Genomic DNA, 14,057 nt, shown 5'->3' on the forward strand with positions numbered 1-14,057 from the left:
AAATGCTCAGTACATTTGTTGAATGATCGCTTTAACAAGGACCACTGTGTCCCATTCCCTTGTCCAGAACTCTCCAGCTCACAGGTAGTGGATTTTAGGAGGCCTGAATTCAATTTTGTTTCGGCCATTTATTAGTTCAGAGACCTTGAATAAATCGTTTTTCTAATCCGTTAGTGGATCGGACTGGATTTTCTAACTCTGAGTAATACTGCGTCCGCTCACAGTTGAAAGGGTAAACTGTAGACAATGTGGGGAACGGATGGCGGGAAAGCCCGGCGGTGTGGGGGGATTATGTAAGGGTAATTCCCTGTCCCCAGGCCCAGCGTCCAGGTACAGACATGCACTGAGTGTCTCAACCTTTGTGACAACTCCTTTCTCTTTTTGAGGAGTGGAGTGGGAAAGGAGGAGGAGGAAGAAAAGTTGAATTTAATATATTTACAGATGACTTCAGATTGAAAAGCAAACAATACCTGGGCAGCAGCATACTAATAATGACCTTAATAAATTGGAGAAGCCAAGTGATCAGAAACCAGAAATGAAGTTCACAAGAAGAAATAAATCTGGGGAAGAAAAATGATGTAACACTTCAAGATGGGGAAGAGCTGGGTTTGGGTGAGTGTTTTGTATACTAGTGGTTCAGTGATAGCAGATGGGTTACTTTGAGGTTTCCTTTGTTGCATACTCTAGTGATGAGGGGTGGGGCTGGCCCAGAGAAACTTTGCTGGCACTAAAGAACTTTTTGACTTATTCCTTGTCTTACTGCTATTAAAATAGAAATAAGTAAAAAAAAAAAAAAAAAAAAGGAAGAAGCAGGCAAGTATCCTAAACAGTAGAATGTTTAATCTAAGGCATTGTTAGTATAATAAAGTATTATAAAACCCTTATAAAATTGATATTCCAAAACAAATGTATGAACAAATTTTAAAAACCTATTTATGTTCTATATATTGTATTTTCTATGATTCAATCTTATTTGCTTGCTCATTCTGTCTTTCTTTCATTCCACAAACTTATGACTCTCACCTTGGTTATCATCCCCACCTCTACCATGTGCCCCACAGGGTATTCTTAAAGCTGAGGAGAAGACAGAAATGCTTTTCTTTGGTTTCCCAAAGCACAGCCAAAGTGCACTGTTATCCACAAAAACAGACTTTACCAAAAAGGAACTGTAAGAAAGCTAGAAATATACAAGACATACAAAAACAACAATAACTGAGCTTACACAGCATGAGTTTCTGATCATACTATAGCAACCATATTCTTAGGGCTTATGGGTTCAACCCTGTGTGTGTGTGTTAGTTGCTCAGTCATGTCCAACTCTTTGCGACCCCATGGACTGTAGCCTGCAAGGTTCCTCTGTCTATGGAATTCTCCAAGCAAGAATACTGGAATGGGTTGCCATTTCCTTCTCCAGGGTTCAACCCTACTGTTCATCTCTCCCTGGAGGCCTTTGCTATAGTCAGAAAAAAAAAAAAAAAAAACTGGCATGATTTTCAAATTTTTGCCTAGATCTGTTGCTTCACATCTCTTGACCAGCACTTCATATGGATGATTTCACCTTGCTAGCTCCCTCACTTTTCAGAGAGGTCCTTGCCTTCTACCTACAAAGACTAACCCTGTCCCCAATACAGGGCCTTGCACATTAGCCTTAACCTTACATTAAATGCAGTCCCCATACATAGGACCTGGGTTATGCCATCATACAAGGCCCTTTGCCACTATTGTTGAGGATACCATGTATGTCAAGGCTTTCAGCATAAGATTACATCATGCTGCTCAGAGACGCTGGCATGAGGTCTGCTGAGAGTTTGGGGGGTCTGAGCCTAGAGGGAGGGGAAATTACTGGAGAAGCACAAAAGAACATGGGAAACAGTGCAGAGATCAAGGGGTGTGGCTGATCCAGTCAAGTTCCAGGTCAGGTATTTGACAGCCAAGGGTAGGTGGGATCTGGGGGTGTGGACTAGTCACAGGACTTGAACATACAAGGAGACAATTGGTGCCTCAGATTCAGAACCAGAGAATTTTAGGAATTCTGTGGGAAGTTGACCTAAAGGGAAATAGGAGAAGGGTCTAGTCTCAGAAAAGCAAGGGGGCAGATGCAGAGAGTGGAGCAGAGCCTCAGTCAGCTGGCTGGGTTACGGAACTGAGCTCTCTGGAAGTCAGTGGCCTGGGGTTTGTTGAGTGGGTCCATCCCCAAGCTGAATGGGTACTCTGGCCACATCACTGGAGTATTCACACACAGCAAGAAAACAAAAACCCTTGTGCACTCTTCTCTGCTTCCCGCCTTTTTCTTGTCCTCTGGGAATCAGCTGTTCCCAGAATCAGCTGGGAATCAGCTGAGAATTAGCTGTTCTATTTCTTCATCCCAATCTCATCAGACTATGGGGGGAAGAGACTCCATGATGTATCAGTAAAAAGTCCCCATCAGGTACATCTAGTTCCAAGCTTTGAATTCTCACTAAACCTGTGATTCTTAGTAGTCTCTGCCATTTTCCTCTGTCTGCTATCTTGTATATCTCCAGTCTTTATTTTATATAACTTGTGTACTTTTTGTACTATAAATCCAGCAGTCATAATGAAGCTGCTAGCTTGACTCAGATCTAGGATGATGGTCAAAGTCAAGGAACAGCTGACTCCTGCACCACAGTTCTGCAATCCCAGACAGTGCTCCCCAAATGTAAATTTTATGAAGCTGAGTTGCCCTGCAGCCCATCTCAGCATGATACCACATTCAAAAGAAACACATCTAATAACCAAAAAGAATTAAAAAGCAATTGAGATTTTTATTATGGTCTCTGGAAAAACTCTAAAGGGGTTTACATTCTTAGCACAGAGAAAAACATCTCAAACTTCTCTTCCCTCCTGCTCTATTCATCTTGCTCACATGACCATAGCTGCTGCTACCCTTCTCTCTCCTTTCTCCCCAAACACCTCCAAACTTCCACTCAAGCCCGGCCCTTGCTTTTTCACTCCCCTGCCCCCTTTACTTCTTGAGCGTATTCCTTTTCTCTTCTGCAAGAAGTTCCTTGTCCTTTTCAGCTCTTTTGATTCTGTCTCTCAATCCCCTGATCTGCACAGGTACCAGGAGCCCCAGCTGTCAATGACAGGGGTCTCCTTCCAAGAGGATAAGAAAGATCAAGAGACTGAGAATACTCACATTGTTGTGGATTTTGTCTGTCACATAGACTAAATTTTCTCAGCATGAGAGAGTCGTTTGCCTGGTGTTACAGCCAACGTGCTTTCCTCATCTCCTCCACACTTGTACAGAGGAAATGGGCATGATCATTTGCAAGAATCCTAAACCATATGAGCCTCTGACTGAAGGGAGAGGGGTCCAACTGTGATGTCCCTACTGTCACAGACATCGTCATGAGGTGACATACACAGATACACACAGTCACACTAAAGGCCTGAGCTAGACTTTCAGTTGCTTGCTTTGTGCCTTCAACCTAATTTTAGGAATCCCAAAAGTCACCCCTCCCCATTTCTTTCTCACCCATATTAACTTTACTCAGAGCAAAAATTCCAGGGGAACTTTCTAAATTCTCACACAGTTTGCAGTACCACTGAAAATAACTTGTCATTTCAGTTAAACCCTGCTTGGCTGGTTTTCTTCATTGTCCACTGCAACAGCTTCTCTTGTATCAACACTTGCAAAGGCTTTTTCACCTTTCGGTGCATGTTTAGTTATTTATCCTGTACCAGGCTAGACCTGACTAGTTCTAGTCCAGGTTTCACCAGGCAATTGGCCATAGATACAGACATTCCAAGATGACCTCTGGTGCAGGGTCTCATGTACCCTCTTCATGCATCCTCTCCATGTATCTTCTACCCCCAGAAAGTTGCCCATAGCTTAGGGCCTGGTTTGTCCCCAAGTCAGTATCCTTATCAGGCATGAATAGCGTTGCATCACCTGAGAACACCCACAGTTTCTGGTACCATGGTGCAATTTTTCTTGGCAAATTGCCTCTCCCAGAATATCAGTCAAATTTAGAGGAACTTATGTCCAAGTGTTTGGACAGGGTATGGACTATGGTATGTCTACTTCTGACTTCTTTTCCATTTAAAGAATTCTTAGAAATTGACTTATGCAAACTTCCAGTTCCCTTCTCACCTGTCATATCTTTCTACCTCTGACTTCTCTTCCATTTAAAGAATTCTTAGAAATTGACTTATGCAAACTTCCAGTTCCCTTCTCACCTGTCATATCTTTCTACCTCTGACTTCTCTTCCATTTAAAGAATTCTTAGAAATTGACTTATGCAAACTTCCAGGTCCCTTCTTACCTCTCATATCTTGAGAAAGTCTGTAGACAATTTATCCAAAAATGTTCAGGTCTCACTCTTACTAATGCCTCTACTTATGCTCTCTCCAGATTTCTCAGAAGCCCTAAAAGTACAATTGAAAGTGGTTCCTACCACTTCCCTCTTGCTTTGAGGTGGTATTCTGAGGGCCAACAAGGCACTGCCAGCTGCACTAGTAGAGCACCCACTGAGAGGGTGCGCTATGGTTCTATTCAACACGCATAACTACACTAGTATTTGTGATTGTGTCATGAACAGGGTCCCCTAAATGTAATCCACATCTTCAAAGGACCACAATGGTGCTGCACCTTAGGCAGAAGTGAGGAGAAGGGCCCTTTCTCCAACTTTTTCACTGAGGCCCTGAAGCCTCTGGTTTAAGAAGTCTTACAGGAAACCAGCTCTATCTTCTGTGGTCAGCCACACACTCAGTTTATAGATGCAGTGCCTGTTTTGTTTGTTTCAAGGCACAAGGATCCCCTTCATTCTAGAACTCTCTAGTCCCTCTGCTTTATACGTCTCCACAGCCATTAACATCCGTGATACTGTATTTTTATTTGTTTGTTTATTTATATATTTATTTATTGTCTTTCACCTCCCACTAGGTGTGAAGTGAAAGATCCCTAAAGAGCCATTAGGGCAGAGGTTTGGTTTTGCTCACGGCCTGGTACCTGGGAGGTGCTCAATAAATATGTGTTGAATAGATGAATGAATGAATCCATACCTAGAAAAATAAACATCTCCCTTAAGGACACCTAGCCTGCAGAGCTCCAACTCTGCCTTATCTTAGAGAGCAGGTTCTCTATGATTTCAGCCATCTACTTCTATGATCTATGGCTTATGTTCACACAATTCAATGGCTCTTTTAGTGGCTTTCCTTGAATAAAGGAATACTTACTATAAGACACATGGAAGTCCCCACCTCTTGCAAAACAGAAAAGTACTTGTAACTTTGAAATAAGAATTACCATATAGCCAGCCACCCACTGGAATCCCCAGTGGCATATTCTGCCACCATCCCCATCAGAGTCTCAAAGGTTGGGGCCAAGTTTTAGTCCAATGTCAAGGTCAGAGGATTGCATGCTCTCCCCTCCCCTCAAATGTTTGAGAATGGAATGATGCCAAGCCTGCATCCTGTATGTCACAGAGAAGTCCTGATTTATACTTTTATTCTATTAGAGACAGCCTTCAAAAAAGTACCCTGCCAATGGTTATAAGATTGGTAGCTAACTGAGAAAGGATATTATTACTATGCTGTAAAGATTACTATGCTGTAAAGTTAGGGTTTCTCTTCCCTTTGAGTTCCTGAGCTGATAGACTAGTAATTTAGTGTAATGTTAGCCCAGGGTACTTTATACTATAAAAAAAAAATTGAGGCCTTTTTGTCCTCTCCTTATCCCATCCTTACTTATGTTATAAAAACAAAACAAGCAAAAACTCTCCACATTGACCAAATATATAAGACATATAAAGATCAGTTTTTCCAGGATAGTAAAATCAAATTAAAAACCAAACATCAAACATAGATCAGAAAAGCAATATTCCAGGAATTGAGGTTAGTCTTCAATCAATATTAGTAGGACAATTTCAATAACAACTTGCTGTTCTCAACAGTGTTATCTAGGTCTCTAAGAAGCAGAGGGCAGTTTCACTGGTAATTGCCCAGATCAAATGCATTAATCTGGAACTCAGTTCCCCTCAGAGGGCGATCCTGAGTCACATATCTAATCTCCCGTTCATCACATCTCATCTATCACCATATCACACACACTTCCAGGTGCCTCATATTTTATTAAAAATCAATTCCAGCTTACCAGGGACATTAGTGGCTTTTGCTTTTCAACAGAACAATGAGTACCATCTGAGACACTTGCAGGTGTGAAAGACAATAAACTGCCCACAATTTTACATTATTAGATCATTGAAATCACTGGTGTTTCCATTGTAATGAGATCTCTGGGACATAAGGTCTCTCTGCTTCATGCTTGTGGATTTTTATTAGTGTTTCGGGGGCATTCTTTTCATAAAAAGAGTAATTAAGGAGACAGATTCTAAGGAGATGGAGATGGAGCATGGAATGATACCAGGGCTATAATTTGAGTCTAAGGTCTAAGGGAATAAAGGAAATAATCAACAGAGATGAGAGACAAGGAAAAGCTAGGAGAGCCTCAACAAATTTTAAACTCTGAAACCAGCACAGTGGATAGAGGGCAGCATCACCCCCTGATTCTACTATGAGAACAAGAAGCAAAATGAAGTATTTAAGCAAAATTTTTAGAGCACTTTTTTGAGAGTGCCAGATAAGTGAGAGAAAGGAGCTTGAATTTCCTTTCTAGGAGGACTTTAAAACTGGGAGAGTCTTACTTGTCTGAGTTTAGCTTGGAAAGAAATTGGTTTATTTACCCTTAAGACCAGTTCTATGATATTTTGGCACCCCACTGCCCACATTTGAACCACAAACCCAAAGCTTAAAGAATGCTGAAGTGACTGTGTATATTTCAAAATAAGATGTTCAGTAGTCGCTGATCCCATAGACCCTTCTCTAGTCCATTTCCTCCTCCCCTTTTCAATAGGCAGGGCCATCGTTCAGGCCCTGGTCATCTCACTCCTGGAGGAATGTGAGAGTTCCACTTTCAGCCTTTCCTCTGGCCCTCCCTTCATTTCTTCCTGCACATCACAGCATTTAGAGAAATCTACCTTAAATTCAGGTTTGAGCCTTTTTTTCACAGCTTAAATATTCCCTAGATTTCCCATAGCTTCCAGCCTCTTTCCCACCCTTTCTGCCTCACAGCTTGCCTTCTCGAAGCACATACGCCTAGCACGCTTTCATTCCTCCCTACCGCATTCATGCTGCTCTCTAAGTTTCCTCATCCTTTTTTCTCTTTCCTTTCCCTTTGGGCCTTTATTAATTGTGAAAATATATTGCAAATATATAAAAGTAAATAAACCTAACACATAAAATTTAGTGAATAAAGGCAATAAATGCACAATCATTCTCTCCAGGTCAGGAAATAAGAGTATTGCAGTCATCTTTCCTCCCCATCCCAGTGTACCTCATTGCTATGCTGAAGTCAAAACTCTCCCTCCTGTGAGAAACCACTATCTTGATTGCCATGATAATAATTGTCTTGCTTTTCTCTATAGTTTCTCACATATTTATACATTGCTAAACAATATAGTGTAATTCTGCCTGATTTTGAACATTATATGGATGGAATCACGATGAATTTATTCATTCACTTGAACTTTATATGAATGGAACCATACATTTTATTGTTTTGTGTCTTGCTTCTTTTTCACAACATTTGTCAAAGTCATCAGCATTTTGGGGATACCTGTGCTTTGTTCATATTTGTTGTTCTACTGTGTTCCACCGCATGAATATGCTGCGATGTATTTATCTATATTCTACTGCTGTGTTCTACTACTGGAGAAGGAAATGGCAACCCACTCCAGTGTTCTTGCCTGGAGAATCCCAGGGACAGGGGAGCCTGGTGGACTGCCATCTATGGGGTCTCACAGAGTCGGACACGACTGAAGCGACTTAGCAGCAGCAGCAGCAGCAGCAGCATGTTCTACTATTGGTGGACATTTCCATTGTTTTAAAATTTAGGCTATTATTGGCTGAATATTTTAGTACATATCTTATGGTGCATATAAAATTTTTTTTGTAAAGTGTATGCATACAGATGGACTTGCTGAATCACAAGATATGAGCTTCACTCTATTAGAAAATATCAAATTGTTTTCAAAAGCAGTTTTAATAGTTTACACTCCACTAGCAGGATGAAAGATCTCATTACTCCACAATCTCTCCAACATTAGGTATTGTCAGACTTTTAATTATAAATTTCTCTCTAATATAGTAATCCCAAGTGTCTAGACAGTGCCTGGCTCATAGTATGCATGCATTAAATATTTGTTGAATAAACTAGTATTTCTTAATTTCCAAACATAGGAATTTTGTGGTTATCTTTATATTAATAGCTTAACTCCATTGTAGTTAAAGAAACTTTCCTGTTCAATATCAATCTTTGGAAATTTGTTGGAATTTGTCTAATAGACAAGTTGTTTGTAATTGTTATATATATGCATCAAGGAAGAATATATGTTTTGTGTTTGTTGGATGCAAAGTTTAAAGACATCCATTATTACAAAATTTAGAACAAATTTATAAAATGTTTATTAAAATTTTTATACCCTAAGTGATTTTTCTATACATACTACAAATTACTAAAAAGAGGCTTTTATAATCTTCTACTACATTTGTGAATTTATCTTTCTGATAAATGTTTTGTAGTTCTGATAATTTTTGCTTTATATATTCTAGTGCTGTGCTGTAATTAAAAAATTTATCGTATTTTCCTGGTGACTTGAACAGTTTTCATTATTGGGCAGTTTTCTTATTCACCACTAATGCTTTTGCCTTAAAATAACTGATATGAATATAGCCATATCAGCTTTCTTTTGAATTGGGTGCATGATTTCTCCTTTTTCATTACTTTCAACTTTCAAAGTTTTAAGCGTATTTCTAATAGCTAGCATATTTTGTTTCATTTTGCTTTTTGTCCATTTTGTCAGCCTTTTCTTTTATCTAGCTCATTTAGTGCAGTTATACTTAGTATTAATAATTTGGATTTAAACCAAATTTGTGGATTTATCTATTTCTCATTTCTGTTGGGTTTTGCTTCCTATATTTTGAAGTTATTTTATTAGATATATAACAGTTTAGGATTGTTATGTCCTTTTGCTGAATTGACCACTAAAATCATTACAAAATGGGCTTTCTTTATTTCTAGTAAAATTCATCGCTCTTTACTTAGTTCAATATTCAGGGAGCCACTTCAGTTTTTCTTTTTAGTGTTTGCATGCTATATACTTTCCATTTCTTTTCTTTTGTCATGTCTGTGCCTTTTGTAGCTTTCTTATAGACAGAAAGTACTTGAGTTTTACTTTTTATCCAACCCTACCATCTCTACCCTTTAATTGGAATGTTTAGATCATTTATACTTACTACAACTGTTAATAGAATGAGTTTCAGTCTATCATTTGCTGTTTTGTTTTCTATTTGTCTTATCTTTTCTTGGTTTCTTTTTCCTTATTTCCATTCCAATGTTTAAGCAAACCTTAAAATTATTTTTTTTACCTTGGGTTTTGGCTTTTTAGTTCTTGCTTTTCTCTTTGTTTTGTTTTGTTGTTAATGCTTTAGAGCAGTTCTTTTCCAATAGAATTTTCTGTGAAGATGGAATTCTATATCTGCATTGTTTGGTATGGTAACCACTAGCCACATATAACTATTCAAGACTTGAAGTATAGTTAGTATGACTAAGGAACTGAGTTTTAAATTTTTATTAATTTTAATAGCCACGTGTGGCAAGCGGCTGTTGTATTAGACTGTGTCATTCAAGAGTTTACAATATACATCCTTAACTTGTCACAATGTAAGAACCTTACAATAACATACTTTCATTTTCTCCTTTTTGGTTTTGTTGTCACACATATTACTTCTAAATAAGTTAAAAACCTGAATGCACTTTATTTTTACTTTAATCATTTACCTTCTTAAAATAAATAAAATTTGAGAAAAATATTTTAAAATATTTTACCTAGTATTTATCAATTTTTGCATGGTCTATTCCTTTGTATTGATCCAAATTTTCATGTTATTTTTTTTTCTGCCTGAAGAACTTCATTTAGCATTTCATCTAAAGGCTTGTTTAAAATGGTCTTTATTTCATCTTTATGTGTGAAAGAGATTTTCTCTGGGTAAAAAATTCTGGGTTGACCCTTGTCTTCACCTTGTGTAGCTTTTTTAAGAACTCTGTGGTTGCTATTTCCTTTGTTCTTCTGTAGTTGGGGGATGGCAAACTTTCATGTAAAGTTTCAGGTAGTCTTTTAGGTTTTTGCAAGCCCTATAGTCTCTCTTGAAACTACTCAACTCTGTCTTTGTAGAACAGAAGCAACCATAGTGAATATATAAATGAGTGCACTGGGGCTGTATTCCAACTAAACTTTGTTTACAGAAACAAGAGGTGAATCAAATTTGACTCATGGCCATGGTTTGCCTATCCTGCTCAGTATGTAATTTGGTCTCTGGAATATCTTTATCCTTGGTTTTTAGCAGTTTGATTATGATGTACCTTGGCCTTGTTTTCTTTAAAGCTTTTTATGCCTGGCTTTCACTGACCTTTCAAATTTTGAATTTTTTAGTCATCATTTCTTTATATACTTGTATAGTTCCTAGCTCTTCTGGGGCTTCCCAGGTGGTGCTAGTGATAAAGAACCCAGCTGCCAATGCAGGAGACATAAGAGTGAGTGAGGTGAGTGAGTTCAGTCCCTGGGTTGGGAAGATCCCCTGGAGGAGAGCATGGCAACTCCATGTATTCTTGCCTGGAGAATCCCAGGGACAGAGGAGCCTGGCAGGCCACGGTCCACAGTGTTGCAAAGAGTCAAACATGACTGAAGTGACAACATGCAGGCACAGCTCTTCTGAAACTTCAGTTACATGTATGTTAAACTGCTTGCTATATCTCACAGATCACTTTTGCTCTGATCCTTTCTTTTTCAATATTTTTTTCCCTCTGCTTCATTTTGAATAGTTTCTATTTCTATGTCTTTAAGTTCTCTAATCTTTTCTTCTGTAGCCCAAAATTGTTGTATTTCCCTCGTGAAATTTTAAAATTTTTTTCATTTTTAGAATTTTATAATCTTCATTTTACTCAATATTAAACTTTAAAATGTGTGCTAAATTATCAAAATATTACTTTGACTCACAATAATATTATACATATTTAAACTCAGCACAGTTACAAAATAAAACTGTTTACTTAAACAATAGGATTCTCCTCTAATAAAAATAACTTTAAATAAAAGGTCAACCTCAAACTTTTGTTACTGTTTCACTCTTTGGCCTCCATTATCCAGAAACAGGTACATTTCAACTCATTTCTTTAATGGATATTTTGCAACAACTTTCTGAAGTTTTCCAATTCTTTCATATTTGTAGAAATTCTTCCAAATGCATTAGACAATGATACTATTTCCTGTTAATTTGGATGAATTTCATACATGGGCCCACTTTCTGGTGTATTTGCTATCAATGTCTCTCAAAACAAGACCTTTAAGGCAGTGCCCAAACCCTGAGTCTGAATATTCTCCACAGTCAACATTTAAACCAGCCAACACAATCCATAATTTTGGAAACATCTCTAAACTGTGTCCTAAAATGTGCCTATAATTAGCTTGCCTCTTAAAAAAAATGAATTCCATAAAATTTAAAAAAAAATGTTTTTACTTTATTAAATATTTCCAAGACTAATTTTTGAATCTTGTTGTCAGAAACTTAAACTTCATTTTCAGTGAACAGTTGGAAATCTGGGTGCCCAGTGGATAGTAGCATTTTAGATAATGGCCTTAATTCTTTTAAGTAAGGAAAATACATGTTCTTAGGCTTTCTTGTCCTTCAGTCAAAATTCCATCACACCCACTGGTGAAATTCTGCAGTGTGTCCCCATTTTCCAAACAGCTATCTTGTAAAAGCTCTCTCACACTCAAACACACATTATTGCTTGCATGTAGTCCAGATATGTCTGAAGTACACCACTATTTTACACAAAGACCTTCTAGCCATCTGTGAAAAATGTTCTCTTCACGTTTCCCTTGCCTAGAAGCCAAAATATTTAAGTATCTTTCATTGTCTGTGACTTTATTTTCTTCATAAACAATGATATTCCCTACCTTTCAAGCACCTGGTCCCTTTTCACTGTGTAATGTTTAGGACTAAGAACAATCTACATATTCAGTGCCAACCTATCATAGTCAGCTGATATGTCATCAGCTTCACAGAGGCTGTCTGAGGAATCATCATACTTGACCCACTGAAGAATAGTTTTCTGTGTTTCCTCATGTAGAGATTCACCCCAAACTCCGTGTTACTCAGCGTGTTCATATCTTGAGTGAGCTTATTGGCTTCTTCAGAATACCTGTATCTTGTGGATTTAATTTAACCTTAATTAAAACACTAAATTTTAATGTTTAATTTAACATTTGTATTACTTCTTATATTGAACTTATTTGCTTTATCCTATAGCATACACAAAAGTGTCTCACAATGCCAATATTAGTACTAACAAAAAAACTGCAAAATGAAGTTTAAGAGTTGTTTAGTTCTTAGAATATGACCCACTGAAGAAGGACAAATTCCTATGTTCGAAGGTCAATTGAAATCTTTGTTTTTGGTTATGTTACCAATATTATACACATTTAGGTCTCTTTTGTTTGTTTTCAGTTTTAGGGCTTGCCCTTTTTTTCTGTTTTGTTTAATTTACTTTTTGAATATGTTAAATAATTACATGATTCTAAAGTCAAAACTACATTAAAAATACACTCAGAGGAGTCCCCCTTCCACCCCTATCCCCTTATCCTAGTTCCCCCATCACCTTCTATGAATAAATATTTTCATTAGTTTCTGGTTAATCTTTCCAAAGTTTCATTTTATTCAAAGGATAGTTACTATACACATTGTTCTGCCCTTCATCTCACATAAAACATGAGATGATTATTCTATAGCAACATATAAAAATATTTGTTGTATACATAACATATATAATGTACATTATACATATATGTGTACTATATATGTGTAATTATTATATAATGTATTATATATATACATTATATATAATGCATACATAAATATATGTGTATAATGTTTACAGCTTCATAGTATTCCATTGTGTACCATAGCTTATTCAGATCCCCACTATTGATAGTATTTGTGACATTTCTAGGATTTTTACCATTAAAAATAATGCCACAATGACTAACCTTGTGCATGTATTATTTCAAGTTTGTGCAGAGGTACTTTTAGTATGAGCACTATGTGTGCAAGTATACTCAGTTGTGTCCAGCTCTTTGTGACCCCATGGACTGTAGCCTGCCAGGCTCCTCTGTCCATGGAATTTTCCAGGCAAGAATACTGGAGTGGGTTGCCATTTCGTACTCCAGGGGATCTTCCTAACCCAGGGATCAAACTCCTGTCTCTCACGTCTCCTGCATTGGCAGGCAGATTCTTACCACTGTGCCACTTTCAGGATGGATTTCTTAAAAACGTGATTGCTAGGTTAAAGGGTGAATGCATCTATTTGCAATTTTGGTAGATAATACAAAACTCCCTATAAAATAGATAACTAATAATGACCTGCTCTACAGCACGGGGAACTCTTCTCAACACTCAGTAAATGACCTATATAGGAAAAGAATTTTTTTTAAAAAAGAGTGTGTATGTATATATATACATATGTATATATATATCTGATTGCCATACAGCAGAAACTAACATAACATTGTAAATCAGCTATACTCCAATAAAAAAGTTATGAAAAATAGGAAATGCCCCTCCTTAAGGGCTGTACAGTCTACACTTTTCACCAGTAGCATGTCAGTGTCTTTTTCCCTAAAGCTTTGGCAACAAATTGTTCTCTCAAATTTTTGGATTTTTGCTAGCACAGCAAGAAATTCTATCCCAATGTAATTTGCTTTTCTTTTTTGAATGAGTTGACTGTGTTTTACTATTTCAAGAGCCACTTGCATGAATCTTTTTAAACTATCAGTTTATGTCTTGTGCTCATTTTTCTACTGGACTTATGTCTCTTTTTTAGGTCTTCCCTGTAGCTCAAATGGTAAAGAATCTGCCTGCAATGCAGGAGACCCAGGTTTGATCCCTGGGTCAGGAAGATCCTCTGGAGAAGGGAATGG

General features: G+C 37.6%; 1 protein-coding gene and 1 pseudogene across 1 annotated transcript in view; one reads left to right on the forward strand and one right to left on the reverse strand.

Annotated features, from left to right (window-relative positions):
• The first annotated feature begins 461 nt into the window (after positions 1-461).
• ASB8 (ankyrin repeat and SOCS box containing 8) overlaps positions 462-14,057 on the forward strand; it is a 31,267-nt gene continuing 17,671 nt past the window's right edge. Inside the window, exon 1 of the mRNA XM_059886747.1 lies at positions 462-612. The gene's annotated coding sequence lies outside the window, so the exon portion shown is untranslated. The remainder of the gene's footprint in view (positions 613-14,057) is intronic.
• On the reverse strand, positions 11,228-12,040 carry LOC100139168 (ERO1-like protein alpha; annotated as a pseudogene).

The sequence above is a fragment of the Bos taurus genome, chromosome 5, assembly GCF_002263795.3.
Source record: "Bos taurus isolate L1 Dominette 01449 registration number 42190680 breed Hereford chromosome 5, ARS-UCD2.0, whole genome shotgun sequence".
Lineage (NCBI taxonomy): Eukaryota > Metazoa > Chordata > Mammalia > Artiodactyla > Bovidae > Bos > Bos taurus.